Raw genomic sequence first — 16,233 nt, 5'->3', positions numbered from 1 at the left:
TGTTCACATGGTATTCAGTTTATTAAGAAATTGAATTGAATTATAAATATATATATATATATATATATATATATATATATATATATATTCTAAAACTCATATTAAAGACCAGAGTCTGTGTAAGAATTGCATTTAATTTTACGTGTTAATAGAATTTAGAAAAGCATTAGAGAAATGTTTATAACTTTTATAATTTAATTACAATGAATGAAATATTTAAAAAATCCATAATCAATGATTTAATACAGAACATTAGTAGCCAAAATGCCGTTAAGTCAAATTAAGTGAATTTGAACAACAAATTATTTAGAAATATTGAATTTATACTTAATATTGTTCCACAGAAAGCTAAAAAAAAACTCAATGTAGGTTTTCCAATACCCTGCTGTATTGAGGGTATGCTTACCAATTGGGAAATCTACTCCGGGAATTACATGTGGGCAAGTGTTTGCCATATTTTTGTACTAGTAAATTTAGAAAGATGTTCTTACTTTTTAGATAAAAACATTTCCTTGAAGTCTGAGGCAAAGAAATCTCTTTCGGTTAATGTGTGCACAATATCCTTATATTTTTCACAACGCCTTTCGTATGTAACCATCGTACCTATGTTAGTAAGCAAGAAAAAACTATTGTGCATTCATAACGGCTAACACACGAAATTGATTGGATTATCTTTGATGTTTGAACAGCACTGTACTGTCAACAAGTTTAGGGTGGTAATGTCTGTTACATCGATGGTCAATGACCCGGTCAACTGGAGTTTAATTAAAACCCTATACATTTTGGCAATAGTCCTTTTAAAGTAGATACTAATTATACGTATAACGTTAAAATGTTTATGTTTTTCGACTCTGTGAAAAGAAACTACTGGAGACAATTCACTGATTTTTAAATTGCCCGTCTAGCTCCTAATTCTGTACCTTTAAACCAGTGATTCTGTGAGCAGCATTTACTATCACATGTATATGTATTGTAATTATTCTAAAACTCATATTAAAGACCTTAGTGTGTGTCAGAATTGCATTACATTTGTACATGTTAATTGAATTTAGAAAAACATTAGAGAAATGTTTATTACTTTTATAATTTCAATCAATGAAATATTTAATAAATCCGTGATCAATGATTTAATACAGAGCATTAGTCTCCAAAATGCCTTTAAGTCAATTTAAGTAAATTTGAATAACAATGTATTTACAAATATTGAATTTATACTTGTTTCTAGAAATATAGTTCCACAGAAAGCTAAAATATACCTCAATGCAGGTTTTCCAATACCCTGCTGTATTGAGGGTACGCTTACCAATTGGGAAATCTACTCCGGGAAGCACATGTGGGCAAGTGTTTGCCATATTTTTGTACTAGTAAATTTATAAAGATGTTTTTATTTTTTAGTTAAATACATTTCCTTGAAGTCTGAGGCAAATAAATATCTTTCGGTTAATGCGTGCACAATACCCTTATAGGTTTCACAATGCCTTTCGTATGTAACGATCGTACCTATTTTAGTAAACAAGAATAAACTATTGTTCATTCATAACGGCTAACCCACGAAATTGATTGGATTATCTTTGATGTTTGAACAGCACTGTACTGTCAACAAGTTTAGGGTGGTAATAGCTGTTACATCGATGGTCAGTGACCCGGTCAACTGGAGTTTAATTAAAACCCTATAGATTTTGGCAATAAACCTTTTAAAGTAGATAATAATTATACGTGTAGTTTTAAAATGTTTATGTGTTTTGACTCTGTGAAAAGAAACTACTGGTGACATTCACTGGTTTTCCAATTGCCAGTATAGGTCCTAACCATTTATTCTGTAGCTTTAAACCAGTGATTCTGTGAACTGCATTCACTATCACATGTATGTTTGTATTAGACCCAGAACACGCCCCTTTGACTACTATATTTTTGGATAATTTACTTGATAATATGATGTAACTGGTTTGCTCCCTAACTTTGATTCTTTATCGAATTCCCACAAAGAATTCAATAAATTTCAATTCATACATTCATAAAATTTTGGAGTATACTCCATGGCATGGAAAAATAGTACAGTATTTTTAAAAGATTAAGATTGTGCCAGAATTTTATATGAGAACTATTAAAAAACATTACTTTGCTTTCAATCGAAATTTATTTTGGAAATACACAGACCTATACAATTAAATTGGTTGATATTGCATGTCAGTCCAATAAGTGCATATTATAGAATATTTGCATTAAAATAACCAAGAAATTAGGCTGTGATTATTTTGTTAACTCTCACCACCATTGGATGATATAAAAAATTGTTAGAATTCCACGAGGTTGTTGACAAATTCAACAGATCTCAGAACAGAAGAAACTGAGCATGCAACTGTCAGCCTGTCAGCTGATACTGAGCTGCGTGACTTGCGATAAGCACTCACTGCTGCCAACAGAAATGTTAGGAAAGGAAACGGCATGCGGAGTACTTAAAATAATTATTTTCATTATACTTAAAATATGAATGCAAAATTCGGTTTTATGGCATAGTAAATCTTAGTTTATGAGTTTATTACATCAGCGAGGCTCAAAATTTCTTCTTACCCCTGACAGGAGTAAAGGATTACTAATATAATCTTATTACAAATTATTTAAAAAACCACGTAATGCAGAGTAATTAAAATAATTTCTTTCATAATATTTTGTCAATAACTTACAATATGAATGCAAAATTCGTTTTAAAAGACAAAATAACAAACTTAGTTTACGACTTTATTACATTAGCGTTGCTCAATTTTCTTCTTACGCTTTATAGGAATAACTATTTTTTAAGTTTAATAATACACTTTTATCAAAAATAAATAACAATATCAAAACATATTTTATTACATACGTATATTTAATACTTGTTGAAAAATCTAAATTGATATTCTCTATGTGTGTACTAATTTTATATGAACAGATTTTGTAACATTTAATAAATATTTTATTACAGCTTGTTTAACACGAAATATTTAATGAAGAAATAAACCTTAGTCTATTATCACATTTTGTAATTAAAATACACCAGTTTGTTGTTCACTAGAACATGTTATTAATTTTATTAATATTATTGAGGACTGATAATTATTTTAAATGAATATTAATGTTGCACAAAAATGTGATTTATTTATTTCGTTTATTTAGTTTATATGACGCAATGGCCTTCATAAATAACAAATAATTATAATTTGACAATATGAACTGAGAAATCTTTTATTGCTGGTCATTTTAGTTTGAAGAAAAAGTTTCAAATCAAAAATGTTAACACATAAATCTCGCTTCAAAATTGTATGTTCAACAGTGTCAATTACTTAGACGTGGTAAACAATCATCTAGAGAACTCTGTTCTTGACTCCAAAAACATGGACCACTTGAAGTAAAAGCGTTGCCGGCACGGCTCGGCGCTCCGACACACGTTCATTTTAAAATGTAAAAGACTCCGCTATTAATGGAAGTGTTCCGTGGGGTGCTGGGTGTTGTCACTTAGACTTCCAGTGATGTTCTCAATAACAGTTGAAAGGGTGAATAGGAGCGTTTAAATCATCCTTGTACGTCACCTTAAATATATTAAAATCTTTGATCGCTGTGCTGATATTTTATAAAATTTAAAAAAATATATTTTATAATTGCCAAACACTTAAAAGAATGATTCTTTTTACTCCCTATATAGAGTAAGAAGCAGATTTTTTTATAATAAATTAAGAATAATTTATTAGCAATTATAATTATTTAAATGTTTAAAAACGTCTAAAAGAACGTTTCGAAATTTGCAAAAAAAGTAAAATGTTTAGTTATATTGAAATTAGATATACGTTACATAGATATTTGTTAGGATGAAATATTTTTAACGATACATCAAATTATGACATCTGAAAGGTTTTAAGGTGTTCTAAAGTTGACTCCAACTAAATATAATGAAAGAATGTTGGGTTACTGTAGGCACCCCCTATAAATCTTTTAACATTATCCGATTAGTATTTTTTGTTTGTTTTAGACATTATGCCACGTACAACATGAACATAGAACATTTATTTCGCCAGGTGGCGGCCCCTACTACCACCAACTTTATCCAAAAAACCCTATCACTCTGGAGGCAAGCACAAAGGTCCTTGTAGGACTAATTGTAACGAGAGTTTTCTCAACTTCGAGTCTTAGACAAAAAAACAGTAATTAAAGTAATATTTCATAGATACCTAGTGATTACGCAGGAATATTCTTGTGGCTAGTATCCCAAATATTGGAAACATTTTCTGTGGATTAACTTCTTATAAAGGTATATTATATATTTTTTTAGGTGGCCTTCCAAATTGGATTTGATTTCCGTGCGGTCTTAATTAATCATAAACCGCTTTTAAATATTTAAGTAGACTAAGTAACACAAAACTACTGCCGTTTCTAAACAGATTGTATTGCGTACAAAGCATGTTTACATGACAATTTTGCTCTTCATACAGATAAATTATTCATGACGCATACTTTATTGTATGACTTCAAATAATGGCCATGACTTGTATAACGGCAATTATATATTTATAAATAGCTTTATGAATTATAAAGATACCGTAATGATTGTTACTGATACTTTCCAAACAGACATACGACACTTTCAAAATTTTAACTACGTAAATATAATAATTTAATTTTAAAATGGGTAATTTTAATTTAATAAGGCCCAAAACAATAAAAAAATTAGTTGCAGATATTACACATTATTTTATTTAAACATAACGTGCTTCGGTCTTTTACTACCTAATTTGACAACTAAAAAATTATTAATTATTAGTACGGTAATAATAATTGGAAATAAGTGAGTTTAATTAAGTGTGCAAAGAATATAACTAACTTTCAATGTAGATGGTATCGCCTTATCATTTTGGAACAGCTGACAAAAGCTTTGATCATTAGTAGATACCTTTAATTCAAAACCAATTAGAGGAAACCAAAGAAGAAACCTCACAATATCAACGTTAATTAACCAAGAAGTGCTTTTAGTAGCGTTGTCGTCTTTATGAGTAATACTACTGTCTGTACTTAATGATAAAAGATAAAAATTATTAAAAAGAATCGTTTTGTTCTACAATGCATGAAAAAATACCAGCTACAATGTTAAATTATCTTTGCCCTAAATGTATTATACTATCCAACATTGTAAAAGTAGTGAAATGTTTAATTTTATTAAAAATAGACAAACTTAAATTGGCGTTTTTGGGATAAACCTTCTCAAACGATAACATATAACGATAATATATAAAAAAATTGCGATTACAATCTAAGTTAAATCCATCTCAATAAATGATGAAAGTAATAGGAGTTACTGTAGGCACACCCTATCAATATTATTATCTGATCAGTATTTTTTCTTTTTTTGTTGGTTCGAAATATTGTGCCGCGTGGAACAGGTCTGCCGCTTCTTGTGGGTGTGGATTTATTGTGCATTGTGCATACTCTGGGAAGGGACATGATTGGTGCTTGGTATAGTCATCCTGGACCCAATTGCGAGAGTTCATCCTATATATAAATTTGTTTGTTTTTATTTTTATTTATGCTTAAAGTTTTGCCTTAAGGCTTTCGACATCTGAAGCAGTGGGTGGATTGTAATCCTCATTACGTAGTGTTCTATTTTTGTAACTGTGACGAATTCTATCATTGTATCATATTTATTCTACCCATTCTACATGAAAAATAGGTTTACTTATGAAACTAATAGGAGATAATATAGCAACCGTTTTAATAAGTATTATAATAAAACTAGACTTAATAATACTAATATTTTTTAAATAAAAAGTTATCTTAAAAGTAATGGGTATACAAGATTGGAAAATATATTTTAAGCCCATATACAAGCCATATAAAATTGACAAATCTATTCTTCGTGTATACAAAAAGTGTCATGAAATAAATATACCGAGTTTAAGATTTAATTGGTTTCCGCCTCATCTTTCCTTGGTTTCCTGTAACTTGCATGCCTTCTGCATTAAATATTACGTAACTAATACTAATGGTTTTAATTAATCACAAAATATTAAGCATTTTAAATTTATTTGGATATGAAAATATAATAGGATTTTGGGGATTTGCCTTTATTTCGGGTGCTTAACCTTATGTATTAGTGCTTCTAATACCTGATGAAGGAGGGTTCATTTCAATCTCATCTCCAAGAAAACCTAGTGTTCTATTTGTGTAAAATACAACGATAATAGTATCCCTATTTTCCTTTCGAATTGGCTAACGTCAGTAACAAATTATAAGGAATTTATTTTGGTATAAAATAATGAAAGATAAATGGTAATACCTTAAATATTTGTGCATTCTGCAAAGTTTCTTTTATAAATAAAACTGCATTTAAAGTAAAAAAACAGATTTTATACCAAAACAGTTTTGTACAATTGCTCCCTAAATATTCTATAAAGTAAACATTATTGTATGTACAGTTTGAAGATCGTAAGATATTGCGGTCAATTCTGTAAGAAATCTACAAACATCTAATTGAATTCAATTGTAAACTGTTGATTTCTATTTCTACCACAAGTTTACTTTAGAATTAAACTGCATTTAAAATAAAACAATCTAAAATGCTTCATGTGCCATCAATTTTTATACAATTTCCAGGTAAGTTATCCAAACCTTTAAATGGGTGCTGGGCTATTCAATACATGCTATTTCTTATTATTCTCTACTTCCTACTTCTATAATAATATTGTACAATCATACAATATATCTGAATTGGGGAGCAGCGTTTATCTTGTTGTTTTAAGTAAGTTTCCGTTTATATTTTCGTGAGGTTTACAGTATAGTCTACTCTCAAAACAAGTTAAAAAAGCTTTTTGGAAAAACTAAGATTTGTAACAAATAAACATGTAAACAACTACTAATGCTGAATTTATAAACAGAATCCGAAAATAATACTTAGTACTTTGGGTTAAACAGGAATTTACATCAGATTTAGCCCAATGAGACATCGAAATGCGCATTATGACTGAGAAGCACTTCTCTATCACACAATAACTGAAAATAACTTCCTTCTTTATTATAAAAAAAATCTGAAATACTTCATGGATGAGTCACTAATAGGGTGAGAGACCTAGTGAGAATGAAGAATTATACAATAGCTTCTCGTAATGTGGGGTTGTGACAGAACAGTATGAACCTGTAAGGGTATCTTACGGGCCATAGTCACCCGCGAAACATTACTAAACAATATTAACTGTTGAGGGAAAAACTATGCATTACTCCTTATTGTCTTTTTTGATTGTGAAATATACGCAGAATTCTCCAAGAATTGAAAGAAGGACGTTTGAACACTTGTTACATCCATTGCATGTTAGTTTGTTTACTCATTTTTCAGGTAAATGGTTTATTTTAACAAACAAAATCTTCAGGTAAACCAACAGGCAATTAGAATTACGAGATTCTATCGTTATTAATCAGCTTGTTGCTGGGGGGAGAAAGAGTGAATTTCTGCTACCTACCCTTAGTTTTGATACCTAGTAAACAAAAAGTACACACATTAAGTCCATTGTACGCAAATAAAAAAGTTTAAAAGTGTTAAAAAGGTTTATTATTATATACATATATATCAAACACTTTTCTAGGCTACATCTCTAATATAGTATATTTATAGTTGAACGAGTATTAAGATATCATAAAACAGAAGTGCCAAGCGTTACATGATTTATTAAAACTTAATGAAATGCCAATCAGGAAGGAATGTGAGTACCATGCACTTGGTAGAATTCAGTGATATAATGGTACTGCGAGCCATGTGTAAACAGAGTCAAGAACTGTCTGATATCTTTCGAAGTTGGATTAGAATATTTATGTGTCATCTGCGAAGAACACGTGTCTTGTCTCAAAAGAATCATTTAGTTATTAAAGATGAAAGGTCCAAACAAAGCACCCTGTTGGTCTCCAGAGAAACAAGTGGGATGTTGCATCCCTCTTCATTACGATTTGCAAATTATATTAGCATTGCAGATGCACTCTTGAACGTTACAACACTTGTTCCCACAACACGTCTTATTGACTTTTCTTGATTAGACAAAAGCTTTTGATTCGATTGGGCTATTTGCTTGATACATTTAGTGTTAATACAATGAAGAACGAAATATTAGCCTACAATATGTTCCACAGATATTCAGAAAACCAATTACTAAAAAATGGTGTAAAAAATATAGAGCGATTACGTTTATTACAAACTGTAAAGTGAAATGTGCCGCTGATATTTAGGGATTATATCAACATTTACTAATTATAAACAAATTTACTAACGGTAATTTTCAAAAGACATACCATTACTAATACCGTCAATCTCACTTAATAGGGCTTACTATCTTATTATACTTCCAAGAACCTAGTTAAAATTGGTTTTTTATTATGAAAAAATATATCTTATGTAAACATTTATAAAAGTAAATCCTTGCTTGTATTAAATCGTAGGGGCTGTATTAGTAGTCTGAAATCGTTTAAAATTTAGTCATGTGCAGTCGGCGACTTGCTCTCTGCTGTTGATGAAAGTGTAGACCATTAAAATGACAATAAACCATCGTTTGTGTTCCATAAATTCAGACTATTAAACATGTCATAAGGAAATGTATTTCAGGTCTAAAAAATCTAGATAAGTTGCTGACTTAAACTTTAAATTAATTTCATTGATGACCAGGGACAGGCCTTCCGAATGGAATCCTTTTCCTAGGTGCAACAGCAGTATTAGTGTTAGATGCATTTCGTATTGTGAAAGGAAACAAAATAAAATCTTGATGTACAATAAATTCTTCAAAAACATACTATTTTAAGATTTTTCAGTAATGATTATCTTTAAATATGTATTTAAACCTTTATAAGTTTCATAATTTATATAATCAATCCAGCATCTTTTTCTAAACCACCTCATCTATAACATACCAGAGACGGAGATCACTATACCTAAACTAAGGAACAATTTTGAAAATCCATGCTCTCACTATATTGAGAATCTTTTAGGTGTAGGAAAGATTTTCTGAGACAGTTATTATTTCTGAGAGTGTTTATATCGTGACGGTTATTATGATATTAATTTACACCTGCAATACATTTCCCATGGATTTCTGTACTTACTTTTGAAACATATTAATAATTTTATTATACCTTTACAATATTTTCGTTAATGACGTTTAATTTGATATATTAATAGTCGTTTTTTTATTAATTTAATATACTAGGTTTTCCTAATTAATTCTCGTATATTTAATTACTGTACAGAATTTTCTTCACAAATAGGAAATGTTTCTTTGCGGAGAAAATTTATAGGTCTATATGGAAATTTGTATATGTGTTGTTTCTTATTGGTATGATTTTTCGTCAACAAACAGAGCCTTAATAACGTATCTAGACGTAGCGTCACTCGGTTTATTCAAATTACATGCAGAAATATGGTTTTACATGAACACAAGATAAGTAATGCTTGGTAAAGATCAGTTGGCCAAATTTAAAACATTGTATTACTTATTAATCTGCCCGGAATAGCGTAATGTAAGGTCCTCAAACAACTAGCAGGAAATATGTTCTTTCAGATTTTATAATAAAAGTATAATTTAATTTGAGAATATTTATATATTTATTATTCATGATGGTCTTTTAGTTTCCTTATTCGTAAAATTAGAGCGGTCTGAACCAAAATATCCCAAGGGCTTTGGAGACGAATTTTCCATGTCGTAGCTGACCACCAGATGTGACTAAGATCATATACAGTTTGATTGATAAGTTGTCTGCAAAATATCATAATGAAATAAAATGTACTTATATTTAATTTGCAATAACAGTGTATTTTATTTTCTATCGCATGCTTTTATAGCAGATTTTTAAAAGGAAAAATAATTTTTTAATAAACGTAAAACTGGTAACAATGTTAGGAGCGGAGTGTAGAATGGCGGGGGGAATTTAGATATACTAGCCAGCATCGGCCTGTTGTTTAGCGGGCTTCTTTATCGAACCGTAGTATTGAATATTTTTATAGATATAGGTAAACATACTCGTGTTTAGAGTAAATAATTATTTTTATAAGCTGTTACCAAATATATTGCTATTACCTTAAAATATACCTTCTTTAAATTTTTAAGGTTTATTATTTCCAAAATTTCAAAATTTTGTATAGCTTCAGCTGGAATGAAACCGATGAGAAATGGGTCCTCCTTTAACATGAGAAGCCATATACAATGTATTAAACCATGTATATAATAATAATAATAATAACTATATGAATATGTTATAGTTACTAATTCCGGTTTATATGGCTACTGGCCCGACACTAATTTAATTATGGGAACTGCCGGTACCACAATGTTACCAAGGGTCACGCTAATTACTGTATACACGGTTGGGGTTTGCACACAGTTGATTAGACTGACTCATGAATTTGATTTAAAAGCACTGAGTTAAATTATCTAATATGCATAATTTCAACACTTTGGGATTTTATCCAAACCAATACCACTTGTTTATAAAAACTTTAAGAGAAATAACCTGAAACAGAAAGGTAGACATATGCGAAAATGATCGGGATCCCAAATAGTAAGGTTTAATTTGCACTAATTAACAGCTAATTAATTTGTATTTAATAAAAGTTTTAGTTGTATTAATTAGTAAGGTTTTGAAGTCACTCACTGCTTAGTAAAAAAACAACTCAGAAGCATTAGGTGCCCTTTTGAGGTAAAGGGAAAAGTAATCCCGTGCGTGGACCGGTCAGTTTTTAGCGGTCGAGTGTCCCTCACCAAACCTTTAATGGAAGCACTAAAAGTGTATTAGTGGTTTTGCCAATCGATACAAATTTTGTATAAACCAATTTATTTACTTAAAATATGAAAAACGTAAGCTATTTACAGCCAATAATATAAAAATTGAGAAAAAACGAGATAAAACAAGAGATATCCTCTATCAAGTCATTTAGTATAATCATACAGAAAGATTTAACAGAATTTTATTAAATAAAACTAAAAGTTACTGGTATTTGCAGAACTTATTTTCTGTAAATAGTCTAGTAATGCGCTATATTAAAAAATGAATATGAAACGTAAAAAAGCTAAAAATAATTGATAAATTAGAGTAAACGAGATGTTGCTAAATATATTTTTTTAAATAGGTACTGACATAAATCATGAAGTAATAATATATATAATATATAATATTATATTTATATTTTTATATAAAAATGTCTATATATAATATATATTTATATTTATATATATATAATTATTTTATATTTTATATATATATATATATATATATATATATATATATATATATATATATATATATATATATATATGTATAAACATTTTTCCCAATACAATAATATTTATACATGTTAAAAACTCGAATTTTATTGATTCACATTTTGAGACTTAAAACTAACTCGTTTTTGCAAATAATGAATTGTTATTACTGGCTGAGTGTTAAGAAAGCCTATAAACTGAGAGGTTTAGTATTTATTTTCTGTTTGCCCGTCACCATGATATATCGAGAACCTATACCTCCTATAGACTTGAAATTTTGCACGATAATTAATTTTTATAAGAGGAACATCGAGTTTGATAAAGAAGCATGATTAATAGGAGTACCTTAGGAGGTAGCAAGCATTTAAATATTTTAAACTGATGACATTTTAATATATTTGACACAATAATTCATGTAACGTATAAAATGAGCTTATAACTCAAAATGTTGCATGAAACCTCAGCGAAGCCCATACGTAATGTGGCATACTCCTACCATGTTATTATTACCAATATTTGAGCAGATAAAAATAATTATAATTTATTTCCCACAAACTATATACAGTATATTAAAAACTGTATGGACATTGAAGGGATTTTGAAAACTATAAGAGATACAGCAAAGATTAAATTGACAAATTTGCAAAACAAAACCAACAAATTACTGTGGTCAGGTTGGTTATTAGTTGCTATGTCCACTCTCTGCACTCAAAAAATTGATTTTGGTAAAACTTTCAAATTGTCACAGCGCTCTTATAAGAACCTATATTGAAACGTTTTATGCATTAAATCTGGATGAAATTCCATTTATTTTTTAAATATTATGATTTAAAATAATTAAGACCTGCAAGCAGAAGGTGTAGGGTTCGAGTAGACATTTAAAAGTTCAAAGACCAGTTTTTTATTTAATCAAAACATTGGACACTTTTTACTAATTTCAAAAATACCATATAAGTTTTACTTTCCTCATGATTTCCATCAAATAATTCATAAATCCCGTTATTTTATGGTTGTGTGAATGAAATTTTTATTGTACTATCCGAATAATTAGTAGACCTGACTGATATTTTACTGCACAAGTTGCTGGAATCAGCTGCTTAATAAAACATAGAAATTATCAGACAAGGCCAATCTAAAAATGGCTGTTACTGACATTTTTGTAATTGAGTAACAATGTATCTTGTTAGTTTCAAGTTGTACCACAATTAGGATGTTATAAGAACTCAATTACGTCATTGAAAATAATAAAACAACCTAATTAAGTTTTTAACGGAACCAAGCTTATTGCAACTGTAAAATAATATAAATAACTCAATTGTTTTCTACAACAGGAATGTAAAGAACCCAGTTTTGAAGTAGCATTTAATTTACAAAATATGTTCAATTACAAATTTGCATAGTTTGCATCCTAGAACAATTTCAACACTGCGTGTTACTCTGCACGTTTAAACTTTTTTGCTAGATTATTCCCAAATAAAAATATCCAATAGTCTTTGAAAATACGAACAAACGGACTTTTAGTAGTTAGATTAAAATAAGCTTTCCTAAAATCTAATTAGGTTGTTTAATTATTATATATTATTTTTTAAACATAACAAAATTGTAAATTATTATAAAATTAGAAACTAACATGCTATTTTACTAATAAATTACAAAAATATCAGTAACAAACATTATTAGTCTTACCTTGTCTGATAATTTCTATGTTTTTTTTCAGCTGTTTGCAGTGAAATATTAGCAAAGTGTTCCAACTATCGGAAGAGTAAATAAAAATTCCATTCATAAACTGTACGAAAATATGTTCTTATGAATTATTTGATGAAAACCACGAAGAAAGCATAACATATATGGTATTTTTGAAACCAGTAAAACATCTCGTTTCTTTCGATTAAGTAAAAAACGGGTAATGTATTTGTTTTAATGTAATCGAACACTTCACATCATAATTCCTGGTCTTAACAATTTTAAAAGTATGCTGGGAAACTTGAAAGTAGGGCAAACAGTAATATCAATTTGCAGTGATAAATGCAGACAAGTATGAGATTAGTGGAGGAGATGATATCGTATTAAAAGATTCAGCGTGTAAATCCCCTCTTGACTTGAGCTGATGAGGAGGAAAGTTCATTTATAACGGATCAACATTATCCTAACACAACATATCTTTTTCATTTCACAAGATAATTCCATGAAACATGTATTTACATGTTTATCATTTTTTACATACACAATACAGACCAAAATATAATAGAATATACTATATATCTAAATTCAAACAGTAGGATATATAAACATAATCTCTACATAATACAAATACGATAGTGAGGGATATAATATCATCAAATATCATAATGTACATATCATGAGGTTTAGTGTTGTACAGATATATAAGCTGTATAATTTTAAAATATGATTCTTTTCATCCGCTCAAATATTAGTAACAATAACAAGATGTACTCGTAGCTTAACAGGCTTTACTGAAGTTGTATTTAATATTTCACATTTTAAGCTCATTTAATTACGCTGTATGTATTATTATGTCAAATATTAAAACGGAATACAGTTTACACAGTTTAAAAGTGGTATAATGTTCACTAACGCTCAGAAAACTCCTATTGAACATACACAATGATCAAACTCGATCTTCCTCTTATACAATTTATAAGTTTCACTTAAACATGAAGTCAAGAGGTAAGTTCATTCTGGAGGTATCGTGCTGTCTGTCAGCACGATACAAAAATGTGCTAGACTGCTCAAGTTATTGGCTTTATTGACGCTAAGCTAGTAATAGCAATACCTTATTGCCACGTTCTTCAGTATGTACTTGACGAACAAATAAAAAGACGTTATTTTATTGTATTGAAAACATAATTTAAAGACATCTTTAGAGTAATCTAAATTTATTAATCTCCTACAGATTTAAAAACTCTAATATCATGTGCAAGAGCTTTGAGATTTTGGAGTCCTAAATACATAAATTGACCTTCGGCTGCTAAAAGTTCGACGGTATTATCTAAGAGTTAAAACAGCTCTAGATAGAAGATAGAAAAGTGCAAATTAACCCAAAGGGTTGCTCATTGACAGTCAGACCGAGAGGTGAGCTGAAGGGATTGCGGGTTCTGATTGTCTGATCCGAACTGATTAGGCTGGCCTGTATCCGTGATTGTAATCAGTTAACACGTTGTCTACCTGGTTATCGCACTGGTCCGATCCAATAAAATATAGCGCAGTTTTAGTTAGTTTTATGATTAGATAATGAATTCTTCTGAAACCAAAGTATTCATTATAGTAAACAAAGTAGTCAAAGTATTATATATATAATAATTAAATTTCTTTAAAATTACCAATCGCCTATTTACAGACTTTTACAGCTAATTTGTATAAATATCATAATTTATAAAAATAATTTATTAATTCACGCAGGATAATTCACGTAATAATTTATAATACGTTCAGTAAACAGTTACGTAGTTATAAAATAATGCATAGAAAATAAGTTTTTCAAATACGATGTACTTTTAATGTACATTATTAAAATTATGTACAAGTTTAAAACATTTATAAAATATTATTGTATTGGAAAAAATATAATTGCGACTTTTAAACCCTTGAATTAGTTCACAAATAACTGGAAACCCTATCTATCACCCCAGATGTCGCTCAATTATTACTGCTTCCCATAATTCTCAAGGTGCCTTTTGCTTCTGATTTAAGTATTTAATGTGGAAGTACTGATAAAATGTATGTATTAACTGAAATAAATATCGGTAGCAAATAAACTAAAATTAAGTAAATACGTTTTAGTTTTATTTGAAATGTTCATTATAGATTAGCCACAAATGTTTTTAACGGATATTTAATTATGAGGTTACTAAATATATAAATCTAAATGAATCATTTATAGAAGAGTATTATAGATAATTAAACGTAGGGTAAAACATTTACAGTACGTGGCAAAGAGGTTATGTCATAAAGATACAAACAGTATATCATCAATTTTCTAGCATTGACAAAAAACCACTAACGAATTATCGGCGCTTAGATTGTGTTAGATATATGTAACATATACACATAAGGAAAAAACCAGTTAAAAACTAATTGTTATCTATAATTATGATTTCCTGTACGCAATTTATCTGTGCATGTTAAATACACAACTTGTATCTTATATAACCAAGTTGTTATGGGTATCTTCTTTAAAATATGGCAATAACGTTATACATTAAAATATGAATTTCGATGATCATACCAATTTACATAAAACCTATGCATAATTAAGAAACAAATTGTAAATAGCTTATATTTTTTGCATTTTTAGGCAATGCATTTAGGTATACACAATTTGTATCGATTGGGAAAACCACTAATGCACTCGTAGTGCTTCCATTAAAGCTCGTGTAGGGAAACTCGCCTGCTAAAAAACTGACCGGCTCACACATCGCTCTCTTTCGAGATTACTTTTCCGTTTACCTCAAAAGGGTATCTTCTTCTGCTGGGTTTTTTATTTACCAGTTGAAAACTATACTAATTAATAAAACTAGCAGTAATAAGTAGTTCAAAGTGTTTTATAAAAAAATATTATTTAATATTTTCCTAAATTAGTCAGATATAAATTAAACCAAATGTTATATTAAAGTAGCAAAACTTTACTATCACCCAAATTCAATCCAAAGTATTATGGTCTTCAAAAGAAATTGTACAAAAACAAAGAAAACGAGTAGGTTTTACATCAATTGGAAGCTATTTGACAAAGAGACTGCCATAAATGTGACAAACTAATAGCTGTTGATATTTCTTTTCTTAATATACTCTATGTGACCACCTCCATAGTTTAACGATAACGATTTACCAGCTAACAAGACATGTGTTTGATGTGTAAATTATGTTCAATAATACAGTTTTCAAGGAAAAAGTAGCCTAAATTGCCTAAATTTGAGACAAAAAATAGATTTAAAAAAAATTCTTTATAGTGATATTGAAA

This window comes from Homalodisca vitripennis, chromosome 1 (genome assembly GCF_021130785.1).
Source record: "Homalodisca vitripennis isolate AUS2020 chromosome 1, UT_GWSS_2.1, whole genome shotgun sequence".
In the NCBI taxonomy this organism is placed as follows: Eukaryota; Metazoa; Arthropoda; class Insecta; order Hemiptera; family Cicadellidae; genus Homalodisca; species Homalodisca vitripennis.
The sequence above is the reverse complement of the archived record's forward strand: the minus strand, read 5'-3'. Positions refer to the sequence as shown.